The sequence below is a fragment of the Pelodiscus sinensis genome, chromosome 17 (genome assembly GCF_049634645.1).
Source record: "Pelodiscus sinensis isolate JC-2024 chromosome 17, ASM4963464v1, whole genome shotgun sequence".
Taxonomy (NCBI): Eukaryota; Metazoa; Chordata; order Testudines; family Trionychidae; genus Pelodiscus; species Pelodiscus sinensis.
The window spans coordinates 18,538,669-18,556,744 of NC_134727.1; the positions used below are offsets into that span (position 1 = coordinate 18,538,669).

The 18,076-nt window shown below is 46.3% G+C and overlaps 1 long non-coding RNA gene across 1 annotated transcript in view; it reads left to right on the top strand.

Moving 5' to 3' along the window:
• The window catches only part of LOC142818717 (uncharacterized), a 54,645-nt gene that overhangs the window by 13,730 nt on the left and 22,839 nt on the right, over positions 1 to 18,076 (top strand). The window lies entirely within an intron of this gene.

The following is an 18,076-nucleotide window of genomic DNA, read 5'->3' on the forward strand; positions in this document are numbered from 1 at the left end:
CTGATTTGCACACTGGTGTTGCATTGTTGTGTCTGTTGGAAATGTGATTTGTTTATCGCAATGGTTATATGCTGTCTGGTGAAATCCTGTGGCTCTTTATTCCCCTTCCTTAGGGATGTAAGCCACTTTATAGAGGTAGAGGGATTGTACTGCGGTAGAATTAAATCATGATGAAAATTTGTGTGTAGATTAGACACCAGGCCCTTGGAAAGTTTGAAACCAATGGGCCAAGTTGTGAAATCACAGGCTCCTCGGACAAAGTGAGTGAGGTAAAAACTTTTATTGAACCAACTTTTCAGGTCAGACATGATGGAAACCTCTGACCCTAGAAAACTTTTCTCTCTCCATCAGAAGGTGGTTCAGCAAAAGATACTCTATCAATCATCTGTCTCCATCTTGGAACCAGCTTAGCTACAATACCACAGCCTATAGTCAGGTTTCCAACAGTTGCAAAGGAAATCTTTATTTTTTTTGCTTCAGGGGTAGCTGAGTTAGTCTGTACAGAAAAAACAACAAATGGTCTGGTAGCACTTTATAGACTAACAAAAAATGTAGATGGTATCATGAGCTTTCATGATGCCTTCTTCAGAACTTGGGTCATCTGAAGAGATGGGCTGTGTTCACAAAAGCTCATGATACCATCTACATGTTTTGCTAGCACTTTATAGACTATCAGACCATTTGTTGTTGGTTTTTTTGCTGCTCCTAACTCTTATGACACCTGATGTTGGGAGTTCAAACCTTTTCCTGCTCTGCAGTTAATTTACCTAAAAACAGTCCATAGGCTACTTTGAAAAACTATTAACCTAAACCAAAATTCAGCAGTTTATTACAAGCTGATTAATATAGCAGCAGTGACTAAGGCCCCAAATTCTGTAACTTGGCCTGCATAGGCAGACCTCTACACTTGCCTGGAGCCCTACTGATTTGGTCAGATTGCAGTGTTCAGGTGTAAGGGGATCTTCAGTCCTGCAAAAACTTACGTATTGGCACATGCCATTGATCTCACTGAATTCTAGACACATCAGAATTACTCACATGTGTATGCTATTCACAGCTGTATTTGCAGAATCAGGGTCTGGGAACTTTGTGAAGGTATGGATCTGTATCAGCAACTATAAAGTGAGTAATGTCAGTTAAAGGTTTGATGATCCTGCAGATACTTACGCATGTGAGTAAAGTTAATGTGCATAAGTGTTCACAGGATTGAGCTCTCAGTCTACAGAGAACTAGTATGTGGCAAAGAATCTGAAGAAGTCTGGTTATGTATCAGAGAGTGGGTTCTTGTAGGGACCTGAATGTGCATAAATAGATTTTCATCAATATGTTAAATAATCTGCAGATTAAGTATTTGCCAGATGTTCATGTTTAAATTCTGAAATTATCTTTGCTTTTACAATTTTTCCTAAGCGACCTCTCAAATGCACTGTTAGCTCAGTGATTTCTTTAATATCAGTTATATTGTGAATATTGAACTATGACAGTTTAAAATCCAAAACAAAATACAAATCAGAAATGAAAGTTATTTTGTTGTATTAGAATTGATTATATTGTTTATGAAACTAACATTGTTTATGAAACACAGCTAGGCCAGTGTTTCTCAAGACATCTCCAGGGGCTCTGCAAGGTTGACAAACTGGAAACATCGAAAGGCACAACACATACAATCAGTGGACCGCAGGGGCTCCACATAAATTTTTACACATGTAAAGGGCTCCAGAGCCCAAAAAGTTTGAGAACCGCTGAGCTAGGCGATCCTTCATTTATTTATTTATTTATTTATTTATTTAAGAAAATGGTAATCATCCTTCCATTCTTTCCTTCCAATGGGATTGGCTGAGTTGATGGATTTCATTGGATGTTAAAAGGTGTGTCCCTACTTTTTTGAGTACACATTTCTCATTGTAACACTTTTGCCTGCTAATGGAAGAGTTTAATTGACATGGTCCCAGCCAATATTTAACTAAGAAAATATAAAAAAATTCTGTGGTTGTATTTTAAATATGAATAGTATAAAAAAGCACTTTCTAATACAAATGTAACTTTGGAGCATTTTGGGTAGCATAACAGACACCCGCAGATAGTATAATTGTAGTTCAAGGGCCAGGTAATTTTGTCAGTCCTAACAAGTTGTTAGTGGCTAGTTCCCAGAAGTCTTGTAAGTGATTGTAGGGCACTGATACTTCTGTCAGATTCATGTGGGCTGTCCCTTATTGTCCTCAGTCAGTGCTTTGAACCCATGCAAGAACCTAACTTCAGGATAGGGCAGTCTAAGACCTCCTGTAGATATTTTATTGTAATTTACAAATTATTCTTTTTTAGTTTTAAAAAACAATTCTTCATAAAGGACCTAATTGCATCCAGTTTTAATAATTTTGCATTACTATTTTTTTCAGGAAACATGGCTTTTTTTCTGTTAGCAAAAACATGCATTTTTTTCTTTTCAGAGTGTTTCATGCCCTAAATAAAACATGGAATGACTATCAAAGTTAGTTTTTGCAAGTATCGTTGTACCATTAGTCAGGAGTCTTCCTCTTGTTGTTTTCTGAAAGGAGCAGGAGTTCGAAGGATTATTATCAGTGATCTCTGTAATCTACAAAGCTAGAGAATGCATTCATGCTCCAAAGAGCTTACAGTCCAAAACAAGCACAGAGATAGGTGCAATTTCAAAGCCAGATATTTTTCCTATGGTGCCTTCCTGTAAAAGGCCTTCCTGTAAAAGACAGGCTTGAGAAATGTAGAGAAGAGCATATGGTGCTCCAAGAGAGAGAGGTCAATCCCAAGCCTAACGCATGCTAAGGAAGAAGGCTTCTAACTGATAAAGAATGATAGGTACTAAGGTGAGTCGAATGGAGGTATGTGCAGGAGTTATGGATTCTGAGAATTAGTATCTAAATGAATTTCAGTGTACTGCTAAGTAATCTATAGTTGATAGCCTGAGCTGTTGATTGTGATTCCGTCAGACACATGATGGAGGAATTGTGTGCCACTGTGTGCGCACAGAATTTATGCACCCCACAGATTTCTTGCTTCCCTGCAGAAAAAATCCCAAAACTTTCTGATGGGAAAGCAAAAGGAAGCCATGTGACCCTCCCCTCCCCAGCAGTATGTTTCAGGCACCCAGGGCAGCCAGAAAACAGGTGTAAATCACTGTGGGGCATGGGTTGGGACTGAAGAAGACTTGGCTTACTAGCTCTGATCCTAATTCAGGCTCAGGTGCTAATCCTGGTGCTGAGTTGGGAAGGAGAGGACAACTTCTTTCCTTCCACAGCATCTGGGGCCATGTCAGAACCACCCCTAAATTTCAACCCCGGATCTAGGAAGTTCTGTAAAGTCCTTCCTTCCCTCTCCCTGCGCTTCCTGGACCCATTGCTTCTCTGGTACAGAGGGAGGGATCACTATACAGGGCGATGGTCTCCCATTCACCCAATTCCTGAGCATCCAGACCCCTTCATACCCAGACCCTATTGCCAAGCCTCACCCTTTGCACCCAGAGCCTCCCCCTGTGAACCCTACTCCTTCTCTGCCTGGACTACCCCATGAGCAACCCGCACCCAGATTCCCACCATACTTAGCCCCAACTAGCAGTATCTGGACCCCCACTTAACCCAGATGCCTTCCCCCGCCCTGAGTTCTAACTTTACCCCACACTGAGACTGCCCACTGAGCCCCAACCATCTTCACCTGGACCTCTCTGCAGAGTCCCACTACTGCTATATCCAGAACCCTCCAGCTAGTCCCAGGGTGCATCCAGATCTCTCCCCCCCCCCCCCAAATCCTCCACTGCATCCAGATTAGCCCACACAGAACCCTCCCAACCACACCTGGATTCCCCCCCCCCCACTAAGACCCTCTAAACTTGGATCCTACCTTGTTGAGCCTGCCTGCCCATCCATGGTGCTTCTGGCACAGAGGAGCAGCATCATAGGGTATTTTTGGGGCAGGCTGGGTCCTTGTGCTGTGTCAGGGTTGGTTGCTGAGTCTATCTCCGGGGTGTGGGGGGAGCTGGACTGTGATCTCCCACCTCTGTGCAGCCAGTGGCCTGTGCTCCTCAAGGCAATGCTGGAGCCTCCACATTTATCTGACAAATACAATTTGCAGAATTTTAAAATATTGTGCACAGATATTTTGTGTGTGTGTGTGTGTGTGTGTGTGTGTGTGTGTGTGTGTGTGCGCGCATGCGCGCAAAATGCCCTCAAGAGTAGGGACCTGAATAATATGTGAGATAGTGGAATTTACTACTGCAGTTTTCTCTCTGCTCTGTTGGATCTTGGAGCTTAAACCAGTGTGCTGACTGCAAATAACATGTCTCTGTGTACCCACCAGAGAGCTGCACTACTAAGAGAATTGGTCAGTGAGAGCATGAGCTGGAGCAGTGTCTAAAGCTGGCCTTGGAGTTCAGCCAGAGTCCCAGACTTTTCCCTGGGGATGGGGTCAGGGACTGGATTTAATTTCTTTAAGACAGTTCCAAGATGATGCAAATACAGTGGACTGCAGTGAATGAAATAGGTTCATCATTAGCTTTTAGGCTTAATAAATTGAAGGCTGTAATGAGGTTTTAAGAATTCTTTTGAAGAACTGTAAGCTGCTTGCCCCCACTTTGATTTGCTGTTTTTGAGTCTTGGATATTCAAAGATTTTATTATCTGTGGTCTTAAGGTGACTATAAACTATAGAAAATAAAATTGAAATGAAAGAAAGGCAGGGTTAATGATATTTAACATTACTTAAATGTTTTTTCTGTCCATTTTATATAAAGGTCAAATATTTGAAAAATGGTCTCAATGAGGAGTTATATTCTAGGTTTATAGAAATGCTCACTCTGTTAATAAAATACGAACTCTTTGAAAGATTTACAAGGGTCAGAAATCCTGCTAAACTTTTTAGTATTTAGAGCAGCAGGAAACCACTCTGTGATATTTTTAAAACAGGTATTTACTGAAGTAATCACTTACTTTTTATGTGGAATAAAAAACCCCTGGTGTAGCTATATTGGACTTGACATAAAAGAGAAGTATGTAATTTGCAAGCAAAACGGAGTGGAATGTACACATTGTACCTGGGGAGGTATTTCAAGAAAGACAACTCTTCGTGACCAAAAAACGAAGCATCAGCTACGCTTGTTTGCATCTAGCCGTGTTTACTCCATAGCTAATCAGCTGTGTAATAGATATTTGGAATCAATCCTGTCTGCTCAGGTAATTTAAGTTTCAAAATCCTTAACTTTTGTGGGATTCATAAAACTGATTACATGCAAACTGGACAGAAAACACATGTTTCTGAGAACATTTTGGTTCAAATAAAAAAAAAGTGGCAATATTAGTGCCAACAATTTACTACAGAATATCTAAACCAGATGCCATTAAACCGTAATTCCAAGCAATTTGCCAGAATTATGTATTTACTTTAATATTAAAGTCTAAGTTAAGATATGCATGGTTTTTATTACTTGTGGATACAAACAAAAATATATGATTACAACTCATATGGGTCAGAAAATGATAAACAGGCATGATTTCAGCAACTACTGCTCGCTGAAGGAAAATGGGAACTTTGGCAATAATATTGACACAGAGTCTTCAAAATGTGGTCCAGGTTCACACATATCAAGCAATATAATTCTTGTCCATTAAGAGAACTGGCAAAATGCTAGCTTCCCCAACCCCTGCAGTAATGCAAATTTCTTAGGAATGATTCCTCTGTTATTTCTTAGGGAAAAGATTGGTAAGGCATGAAACATTATCCAGATTACTAAATAATCATAAATAATACATACAGAGAAACCTGTTATAAGGTCTGACTTGGGCAATCTCTGATCTGCCTGTTACGATCCAGATGAATCACTACATCCAGCTGCTTAAAAAGAGTGACCTTCTCATGTCAAGTGATGTGTATGGAGGCAAAAGTCTCCATCTTGAAAGGACAGAGGGAGATCTTTCTGGTGTTTTATTGTCACCACAGATCTGTCAGGTTATAAGTGGCTCTAACTGGCACTCCCACAAGTTGTAACATTCTTTACCTGCAGTGAAGAGGCCCTCGAAGGTAAAATAATTTCCTTTCACTTGGATCTTGCCAACGAATCACTACTGGCCTGGCCTGATGCAGAGTGGGAATGAATAACGGAATGAGCCCTGAATTTGTGTGTTGTGTGTATCTGTATCTGCAAGAAAAGTCAAACTTACAAAGGAGCCAGCAGTCTTATCTAGACACAGAGATGCTAGGAAGCAGCATTCTTTAGCCAGAACTTGAGGTACTTTCTGGTGACATTTGAAAATAACCAGGGCTCAAAATGGGTTGGAATAAGATTTCTGATGACACTGTCCGTTTCTGGAAAAAAAATTATGCTTTCATTTTAAGAAAAATGACACATGTAGGCATCAGTCCTAGGAACACCTAACTTTGCCTAATTGCAAGTTTGTGTGTATTTCCAGTGACATCAGTGGGACTTACCACTACGGATGTGAATGGTTAACTGGTTAATGGGTAGCGGTTATGGTTAACTGGCAGGGTTAGCTGCTCCAGCCCACTTGCAATTGTTTAATCTGTTAACTGGTTAAACTTAACGTTTAACTAATTAAATGGGATTTTACATCCCTGTTTACCACATGCTTTAAGTTAGATACGTATTAGCAGGATCAGAGCCCTAGTTAGTGTTGCCATCTTTCTAAGCACACAAATCAAACAGCTTAGCCCTGCCCCTTTCCTGAGGCCCTACCATGCCCCTTCCTAGAGGTCCCGCCACCCGCTCACTACATTCCCCTTCCCTTGGTGGCTTACTCTCATCCACCCTCACTCAATTTCACTGGACTGTGGCAGGGTGTTGGGGTGCAGGAGGGAATGAGGGCTGTAACTGGGGATGCAGGCTCTGGGGCAGGGCCAGAAATGAGGGGTTCATAGCAGGGATGTAAAAAGGTTAAAAAAGTAACCCTCTAATTATTAAAAATCCCAACTGTTAGACGGTTACATGCTTTGTGGGTTATGCCGCAGAGCCTGTGGTGCAGCTGGCTCCCAGGAGCTGGTGTACAGGCAGTCCCCGGGTTAGGTACAAGATAGGGACTATAGGTTTGTTCTTAAGTTGAATTTGTATGTAAGCTGGAACTGGCTCCAGATTCAGCTGCTGCCACTGAAACTGACCAGGGGCTCACTACAGGAAGCCAGACGCAGAGTTGCTCTGCCCCCAGCTTCCTGGAATCAGCCTGATCAGTTTCAACAGCTGCTGAATCTGGAGCCTGGGACCAACCCGGCAGCACCCCAGCTGCTCTACCCGAGGCGTCCCGCAACAAAAGCCTGGTCTGCTGGGGGGGGGGGGCACTAGCTGCGTCCCCTCCCCCCCCAGCAGACCAGGGAGACCCGAGCAAAGCCGCACAGGCGGAGGGACCCCGCTGCCCGTGCGGCTTTGCTCCTGACTCCCTGGGGTGGTGGGGTGAGTCCCCCCCAGCAGACCAGGGAGACCCGAGCAAAGCCGCACAGGTAGAGGGACCCCGCTGCCCGTGCGGCTTTGCTCCTGTCTCCGTGGGATGCTGGGGGAGGGAGGGACCCTGCCGCCCGTGTGGCTTTGCTCGTTTGCCCCCGAGCAAAGCCGCACAGGCGGCGGGATGCCGCCTGTGCGGCTTTGCTCCTGTCTCCCTGGTCTGCGGGGGGGGGGGGGGGTCCAGCAAAGCCGCTGGACCCCCCCAGCAAAGCCACTGGACCCCCCCAGCAGACCAGGGGGACAGGAGCAAAGCCGCCCAGGCGGCAGGAGTCCCGCTGCCTGGGCGGCTTTGCTCCCGGGCAAACGAGCAAAGCCGCCCAGGCGGCGGCTTTGCTCGGGTCTCCCTGGTCTGCTGGGGGGTCCAGCGGCTTTGTGGGACCCCCCCAGCAGACCAGGGGGACAGGAGCAAAGCTGCCCAGGCCGTCCAGCGGCTTTGCTGGACCCCCCCAGCAGACCAGGAGCCAGCCGTCCAGCGGCTTTGCTGGACCCCCCCAGCAGACCAGGGAGACCGGGAGAAGCTTTTCTTGTCCCAGAGGTCACGGGCGGCGACCCGCCGCCCGTGAGCTCTGGGGCGAGAAAAGCCCCGTTTGTAAGTGTGGATCCGACATAAGTCGGATCCGCGTAAGTCGGGGACTGCCTGTATAGTATAAGCTGGTTCCCGGCTGGCATTGGCTGTGCTGCAGGCTCTGCAGTGTAGGCTTTATACTGCAGAGTCCACAGCATGGGTGGCAGCTGGCTCTCAGGGGCTAAGCGTGGAATATTGCTGAGCCTCATTGGCATACCTAATGAGCCGCCATTTTTTGCGGAAGAGGCTCTTGCACAAGGAGCATCTACACTGCCCCTTCATGCGCTAGAAAAACCCTTTGGCGCAATGCTGTTATTCCTGAAAATAATCAGCGTGACAGCATTGCACAAGAGGGTTTTTCTTGTGCAAGAAGGGGCAGTGTAGACAGCTCCTTCTTGTGCAAGAGCCTCTTTCGCAAATATGGCGGCTCATTAGATATGCAAATGAAGCTCGGCAGTATTCCACGCTTAGGCTCATTTGCATAACTCTGGCGCAAGATCGCGCCAGTGTAGACATAGCCAGGGAGTAGGGCTGTCAGCTGGGATCCAGCATGTGCTGACGAAGAGTATAACTGTAATGGAAACTGATATGCTGATGCTTATCCTTAACCATCTAAATGGTTATACTTTTACATCCCTACTTCAGGGTGCATGAGGGGGTTCCAGACTGGGGCAGGGAATTGGGGCTCAGGAGAGGGTGAGGGCTCCCGCTGGAGGTACGGACTCTGGGGTGGGACTGGGATGAGGAGTTTGGGGTACAGGAGGGGGCTGAGGCTGAGGGCATCAGAATGTGGGGGTGAGCTGGGGTTGAGGCATGGGGTTTGGGTGTGAAAGGGTGATGACTGTGGAATGGGGGTGCTGGTTCTGGGATAGAGATGAAGGATTTGGGGGGCAGGAGGGGGCTCTGGGTTTGGGGAAAACCAGGGCTGGGGAAGGCTATTTGCACTGTTCTCATCCACAGGCACTCCCCAGCTCTCATTGGCCGGGAATTGGCCAACTAGAGTGCGGCATCAGTGCTCAGAGCAGGGACAGTACATGGAGACCCATAGCTCCCCTGCCTAGGAGTTGGACCTGCTGACACAGAGTGGTGCCAGGACAGGTGGGGAATAACCTGCCTTAGCCCTGCAGCACCGCTGACCGGAATTCTAATGGCCCCATCGGCAGTATTGACCAGAGCTGCCAAGGTGCCTTTTTGACTGGGTATTTGGGTTAAAAGCCCTAGACCCCTCGTCACCCTAGCTCTGGCTTTGTGATTGTGGAAACTACCTTCCAAATATGACCCAGTGTGGGGTTGCCTTCAGGAATCTGTAGACAGACTCAAATAAATAGTAGCCCTAAGAGAGATGTGAACTGCCCCCATTCATCTGAATGCCCTAGTAATGCTGGACCACAATGCTAACAATATAAATAGCTTTAATTAGGCCTGCTGGGAAGGGAGGAGAGGATAAAGCTCGAAATGCTAGTTTCCCTGGCCAGAGGAATCCTGGGCTGCCTATAGGCTCTCTGCCTGGTTAAGTCCTGAGCCTGCCCCCACCAGATGAGTCCCAGGCCAGCCACAGTCATGCCTCCCCTCCCTTCCCCAGACCCAACCTGCTCTGGTGAAGAGCATCTCTTCAAAGACACTTTTGATAGGCCCTGTGCAGATTCTGGGGTGGTTGAGCAGCAAATAGGGCTGGGATGGGTCTGAGGAAGGGGGGGAGGTACGGCTGCAGTTGACCCACTGCTCCTCGGGGGATGTGGCCATAGCAGGCTGGGAGTAGGGTTGCCAGGTGTCCGGTTTTTGCCTGGACAGTCTGTTATTTCTGGCCCCTGTCCAGTAAAAAAAACCAGAAACATGTCCGATATTTTCTGTTTTTCTTGGACTGAAGGCTGTCGGGGACATTGTTCCCCTGCCGCGTTTGGCGTGGGCAGGGGGAAGCAAGGAGCGCGGGGATTCTTAAAGGCACAGCAATATTTTTTGGGTTTTGTGGTGGTTTGTTTTTTTGGTTCAACCAAGTTCTTTTCCTGCCATGTTCTGGATTTTTGGTGAAAGCATCTGGCAAGCCTAGCCGGGGGTGGGAGTGGGGGTTTCTCTGGTTGAAGCAGGCAGGGGCAGATGACTGTTTTGCAGGGCCCCGGGCAGCGTAACTCCGTGGGGCCCCCCCTTTGCCACGGCGCATGCACGGGGCTTTTTTAAGCGCAGGGCCCAGGGCGGCCGCCCCGTTCGCCCTGCCCTATATCCGCCCCTGGAAGCAGGGGTACTTGGGGTTTCTCTGGCGGCAGGGGCTTTTAGATTTGGCTGTGGGAGGGAAGCAGGGAGTCCACACTGATTGTCCTGTCCTGGGGCCCGGAATTGCTGCTGGCAGGTCATGCTTTAACAATGTCTTGGTGGAGCTCCATAGTTGAAACACTCATCTGATGTGCTTCTCAAGACATGAGACATTAGCTTCCTAATTGTCAGGGTCGTTAAATGCTGGAATAAGTTGTCTAGGGAGGTTGTGGAATCTCCATCTCTGGAGATACTTAAGAGCAGGTTAGATAGACATCTATCAGGGATGGTCTAGATCAGTGTTTCTGAAAGTGTTCCACAGAATCACTCTCGGAAACACATTAACTGGCCGCCCCAGTTTGTTTATTTACTGGTGCCGCGGCCACGGAGCCTCACGGCTCCCATTGGCTCTGTTTTGTCCTTTGTAGCCAAGGGGAGCTGCTGGAAGCGGTGGCCCGGCCTATGCTGCTTCCTGCGACTCCCCTTGACTGCAAAGGATGAAACGGAGCCAAAGGAAACTGTGAGGCTCCGTGGCTGCGGTGCCGGTAAATAAACAAACCAGGGCAACCAGTTAATGTGTTTCTGAGAGTGATTCTATGGAGCACTTTCAGAAACACTGGTCTATGTGGTATTGGGTCCTGCCGTGAGGGCAGGGAACTCGACTCGATGACCTCTTGAGGTCCCTTCCAGTTCTAGTGTTCTATGATTCACTGTAACAGAAATTATTGATGGGAAAGGTATGGTAGGTCCCATCTAGTTGTTCTCCTTGCCAGTCCCAGAATGTTCCTTACAGCTGGGGCTTTCTCCAGTCTAGTTATACACTATGTTTGTGTTAGGGGAATTCTACCATTCCCCCTGAAATGTATTTACTGTCAGGAAGATGTTCTGGGCTAATTTATTCCTTTTCTTCTCTTCATGCTATTAGTCCTGTTTATATCCTTCAATTTAAAGGGAATCCCCAGGGAAGGAGAAGTGTCTGCCCCAGTAAGAGACAGAAGAGCGAGAGCTGCAACTAGAGCCTAATTAATTTCCCTGCATTTATTTTTCCCCTTCACCCTGTAATTGTGATTCCCTGTCATTTCTGTTCTGCCCATTTTTTCATGGCCCTATGTGATTGGGTGTTCACTCCTTTCACCTGGATGTGTTAATGTGGCTGGGAAGGGGCTAATTAACCTGATAGGCTGCACCTGGGGAAAAATTAGAGTGCATAGGGAAGCCCTAATAGAAGATGGAGCCCAGCTGAGCAGGAGCAGACTGAGCTGGTATAACACTAGGAAGCTGCAAATGGGGTTGTAGTGTGGAGGCCTGAAATCACTTGCAACGCTTAGAGAAAGGATGGAGGAAATGAGGGGGAGAGTAGAAGCCCTGAGGTCCTGGCCAATGTTTCTCTAATGTTTTCCATTCATGTGTAGATTTTTTGCATCCAGGTACAGAGTACATTTTTTATGTGCACATGGCATGTGTGAATATGTACCACCAGTAAACTTGGGTGCTCTGCTAATCAGCTGGAAGGCATTTGAATTTCTTCTGAACAGCTGCACAAAAGCACATCTTACCAGGAATGCTGGTCCTGGTCCTGCTGTGATTTGCTAGATTTACAAAGGGCCTGCTAGAGCTGAAGTAGGACGTGACCTAGGGAAATAGTATCAAGATTTAGGACAGTGTAGACTGTGGCTGCTGGTTGTAGGGTCCCTGCGCTGAACCCTGGAGTAGGGAGTGGGCCTCAGTTTCCCTACCAGCCACTAGGGAAGTGGCACAGCCCAGGCAGTAGTACAGGAGAACACCTAGAACAGGCATTCAGGTGGACTTTAGTACGGTGGAAGCAGAGGGCTATAGTGAACTTGCATCCAGGCTAGAATAGGTGTTCTCAAATTTCACTGCACTGTGACCCCCTTCTGACAAGAAAAATTATGACATACCTCATGAAAGGGGACGGGAGCCCTGCTGCTCTGGGCAGGGGACCAAAGCCCAGTGGCATCAGCCCCAGGCTGGGGGCCTATAACCTGAGCCCCATTATGCAGGACGGAAGCTCTGGGGCTTCTGCTTTTGTAGAGGGCAGTGGGGCTCAGGTTTCAGCCCAAGTCCCTAGGAAGTCTAAGTCCGCCTTGGTGACTCCCATTAAAACTGGGTCATGGCTCACAGTTTGAAAATTTCTGGGCTAGAACATACGCTGTTCAGAATGCTGAGACTGCCAAAAGCCCAGGTCAGACCTGCAAAACATAATGTCATGGGCTCAGATTTTTTTAAGGTATTTAGGTGTTGCTACACTCAGCACAGTAATGCCTAACATATTTAGAAGCCTAAATGTCATTTTGAAAATGACGCAAGTTCTTAGAGCATAAATCGTATCAACTGCCAGTGGGATTTTGGCTCCTAATGCCTAAATATATTTTAAAATGAGATCTAAACTCCTAAATCAGTTACTGGAGAGATGCATAAAGCAGTGTTATTCTCTCTCTAGCTGTTTTTCTGTGTCTGAGTTTACTGATGACTTTCCTAACGTCTTCCACTGTGATATCCCTTAATATCAAGCTCTGGTAGTAGGGATGTAAGCAAGTAGTTGAGTACTTGACTACACGATAAGACTAAGCTTATCAGGTAGTCGAGTATGCAACTACTCGCTTTGCCCCGCGCCCCACCTGCTGTCTCAATATGCCTCCCGGCTCTTACATTTAAAATGCAGAAGTGCAACGGTCCTGGAGCTGGCATGAGCTGCCTCTGCTGCGGCTCTGCAGAGCGGCCCTGCGACGGCGTGTATCAACCCTGCGCTGAAGCTGATGGAGTTGCCTTGGCCCAGCTGACTGAGAGGGCTACACCCCCACAGCACTGCTGGGCATACTCGAACTGGAGACTGACTATAAAGGCTTCTGGAGCAGCTCATCCAGGGCTGACTGCTGAAGGGGAAGGAGGTGCTGAGGGAGCTGCAGAGGAGGAAGCGTAGCCAGAACACAATGCAGCAGCTGGGCCGAGAGTGGCTACCAGAGACGCTGTGGACTGAGAGTGAGTCTATAGAGACGATATCTGCCAGATACCAGTAGGAAGTAGCCTAGGGCATGGAACTGCTAAGTGCCCAGCGTGTTGTGGCTGGATTCCCTGCTGAGCGAGCAGTGGACCATGCCACTGCCAACAGGGCCCTGAGCTGGGACCTGGTGGAATTGGAGGGCCTGGGTCCCCCTATCCCCTTGGTACCTACCTCCATGTGGGGGAGTTTTCCATATGCACGTGGACTTGGGCCATGGGACCATATTACCCTGAGTAGAAGGGACTTGCATATGGACCTGGGGCAACTGGGCCATATTATCCTGAGCAGAAGGGGCTTGAATATGGACCTAAGTGGGTCATAAATCCCAGAGAGGAGGGTCTTGTATATGGATTAGGGCCGTTGGGCCAGAAGACCTGACCAGAGGGTCGTGGGTACAGACTGAGGCTGTTGAGCCGTCCTGTAAATTGCCTTGGCAACGCTTAAGTCACTCAGTCAAAGGAGATAGGCCCGAAGGACCTCCAAGGGGTGGTCATCCCTCGACAACCCCCCCTTATCGACAAATCATGTAGTTGATACAAAGTGTATCGACTACACGATTAGCCAAATAACTGCTCTTTAACATCCTTATCTGGTAGCAGGTCTTCATCACTTATTTCTAGTAGTTTGCTTGGGCCTTTTCTATTTAAAATAGCCTGGGAATATGCAGCCCATCTTCTCCCTTGCTCTTCTGTGCTAAGAGGAAATTTATGGACAAATGATAAACCACAACTAGATGACCCCATTTCTGCAATGGAAATTGTCCTGCTTACTTCAAGACATTTCTTAATGGGAGAAAAGACCCAGCTTTTGGCAGACATTGCAAAATAAGTTGGTTTATTCATCAAGAAGAAGACAAATTATGTGGCTATCAGTATCCCAAAAGCTGTCATCAGCGTAGATGGAGAATCATTAGAAAAGCAGTGGGGAACCTCAGGCCTGGGGGCGGGGGTGGATGCGGCCCCCTGGGTTGCCTAGATCCGGCCTCCAAGGCTCAGGGCCTGCCCCCCTGCATTGGGGAGCCCATGCTGGCGCTCCAGACCCCTCACTGTGGGGCTGGAACACAAAATCAGCTAGGCTGGGCCCCCAGGCTCCAGTGTGCAAGCGGAATGGGAGGAGTGTCTTTCTCCTTAGTTGGGGCCACGTCAGTGAGGTGTTTTTTGGGTTCTATTTTTACTTGTCACTTATGTGCAGCCCCCGACTGATTTTTCTGCAGGCCAGTGGCCCCCGATCCAAAAGAGGTTCCCTCCCCCTGCACTAGAAAAAGTGAGTCTTTTTTACCTATCCAGGTCATGAGATGTGACATGTTTGGTGTAGCACTGCTAAATGTCAAGCAGTGAATATCAAAAGCAGCACACAACTTTCATAAACTTGAAAAGATGTGGAAAAAGTAGCAGTGTTGATACTGACACACACATAACTTTTAAAACTGGCATCAACTCTGTCCACCTTTATGTATCTGTCATGACAATCTGACAGACACTGATGAGGAGATTAGTGCATTACAAGGTAAATGTCTATGAAAGATCTTCAGATTTCATTGGAAAAAGTGCCTTACAACATTAACATTGTAGAGACCAAACCAATCTAAAGCACTAAACATAAGATGACGAGGGAAACATTTAGGAAAAGCTTTAAGGATGCCACCAATATGACATCCACCTCAAGGAGTAACATGGACACCACCCTGGGAAAAAGAAAAAAATTGGGCACCCTAGAAAAATATTTAACAGGACAATAGAGAAAGAAGCCAACTGCATCAATATGATGTAACTCTCAGTAACCTGAACAGACCAGTACAAAACTGAAATAAATAGCAGAAACTGGATGCCCTGGGGTGCTGAAGGTGTGGGAAGATAAAGGGAAAAAAATAGACATTACAATATGCAGCACAGAAACACCTAAATACCTTTAAAAATGGGAGCATTAGTGCTTGTCTACATGGGGAAATCTACAGATATAGTTGTACTGATATAACTCTCCTTTGTGAAAACTCATTTTCCACACACAGGGTTTTTAAGTGCAGGTCAGATCAGCTCTCTGTGCAAGGACTGCCCTCATGCCCTTGCACAGTTTCATGTTGAAAGTCACCTCTTCCCTTACTTTTTGGCCTCAAGGCAGACGCTCTGTCATGCATCACACCCTATCTGCTAAAACACTTGCATAGGTCTAACAATTACCTAGATGCAACAGTTTATTTCAGCAGTGTTGCTGTTTGCATACTGATTTACTGTTAACTAAAATCAACAAATAGACCTAGAACCAGCCACATAAGTTACATAAAAGCATGAAATCGGTAGACCATTATTTGCTAAGCACTAGCAATTTGTACTGGGGGATTCTCTTTAGTTTGATCAGTTATGGTCCGGAATTGCAACCAGTATGTTGCAAAACTCAGAGCAGAATGTGGGAGCAAACAAAAATCAAGGCCCTGAATCTGCAGCTGGATCAATTGTCTTCACTGGGGCCTGCATGGATGTAGGGGGTGTGCCCCTGCTGATCCAATTATAATTAACTTAAGCTACAATCCTATAATAGACATACATGCTTTTAATAATTAAGCACAAATCAGTGTTTGGTGCCAGTGTTACAGTAGCTTGCACCTCAGATGTACCTGTTCACATTTTCTGCTTTATCCATTTCCATATGCTTTTGTAACTTACTTCATTGTGAGGCCTATTTTTATTGGGAGGCATCTGGCCATGATGGCATTTAGCTATTTATGGTAACCTTTTATTTCGGCATGCTTAAAGTGGTGGTAGTGCTAGTTAACACTGATTATACATTAGCCAAGCGCATGGCAGACTACTTTATGCAAAGTACATCAACATACATGCATGCTTGTTTTCAGTGGGATTTAATGCCAATAAAAACACATTCTTTGAAGAGATAGGTAATTGCTAAAGGCTTTGTCTAATGTTACGGCAGGACTGATGGACAATTTGAGCTGGTTTATAAGCACAATAATACATGGTTCAGGGCTGCATAAAAGGCTATAATTCTACTGAGGGGTTCCACTGACATAATAAACCGCGAGAACTCAGCTAGTCAGCAGAAACTAGAGATTGGATTACAACTGGGCTTGTCGGCGCAGAACCATACATGGTTGTTTATCACTTCAGTAAATGAGTGTTTGAGTTATTGTAAATTACTGTAAATCCATCCCCAGAATGGGATGAGACACCATTCTGTTGTTGTTGTATTGAGAACTCTGCAAAGATCAAAACCACTCCCCTGCCTTTGCTGAAATAATGAGATTTTTATGCAGGGAAGGTGGCTTGACTGGAATTCAATCCTCCCTCCCCCAGGCATAAATAGGGTGTGGATTGCAATACAACTCCTTCTGTCCTACTCTACAAAGGGCTGTGGTTCACTGGACATGGGTAGTCACAATTCACAACGCTTATATGGAGGAAGTGCTGTTCTGTTCCTCTGCTGACAAATAGTCCAGGATGTGCAAGTGCCGCAAAGACCTCTCTTTATTGTGCTCTGCCCTGGGTCCAAACATGCACTGCTTACATGGCTTTGAAGGTGTTGGTCAATCCGCTGCCCAAGGATACATTTTATAGCCATTTGGGACAAAGATCCCAAAAGACCAACTTTGTGCCATTATTTAGATTTGGTTAATAGCACTGAACAAACTGTTCTAGCCAGACCTGGGGAATACAGATTGAACCTCTCTAGTCCGGCCCCCCTGGAACCTGAGTGGGACTAAACTAGAAAATTTTCCGGACTACAGGAGGTCAGTATTGTCTAGCAGCATTACCAACCCTGCCACTGCTTACTGGGCTGTTAGAGGACATTTAGGGGTCAGTTAGAGCTAAATAACAGCACAGAACACAGTGAGCTAGGACTGGTGGCTGTAAACAAACTTTATGGGATCATGGAAAACTTGGCCACACCCATGAAAAGTGGACATCTGGCTAACTAAAATCATGCTGGACCATGGATGTTTCCGGTCCAGAGAGTTCTTGACAAACCTGTACCTTTCCCTGCTCTACTTCAGGCGGACGTAACTGTATTGTGCCTGTTTCCCTGCCTGTACAAAGCATTCCAAAAATTCCCTCCCCTCACGGGGCAGCAGATGAACATAAGAACATAAGAACGGCCGTACTAGGTCAGACCAAAGGTCCTTCTAGCCCAGTATCCTGTCTACCGACAGTGGCCAGCACCAGGTGCCCCAGAGAGGGTGGACCGAAGACAATGATCAAGCAATTTGTCTCCTGCCATGTCTCTCCAGCCTCTGACAAACAGAGGCCATGGAAACCATTTTATCCCCTGGCTAATAGCCTTTTATGGACCTAACCTCCATGAAATTATCTAGCTTCTCTTTAAACTCTATTATAGTCCTAGCCTTCACAGCCTCCTCTGGCAAGGAGTTCCACAGGTTGACTACACGCTGTGTGAAGAAGAACTTTCTTTTATTCATTTTAAACCTGCTACCCATTAATTTTATTTGGTGACCTCTAGTTCTTCTATTTAGGGAACTAATAAATAACTTTTCTTTATCGGCCCTCTCCACACCACTCATGATTTTATAGACTTCTATCATATCCCCCCTCAGTCTCCTTTTTTCTAAACTGAAAAGTCCCAGTCGCATTAACCTCTCCTCATATGGGACCCGTTCCAAACCCCTAATCATTTTAGTTACCCTTTTCTGAACCCTTTCCAAGGCCAAAATATCTTTTTTAAGGTGAGGAGACCACATCTGTACACAGTATTCCAGATGTGGGCGTACCATAGTTTTATACAGGGGCAGTAAGATATTCTGGGTC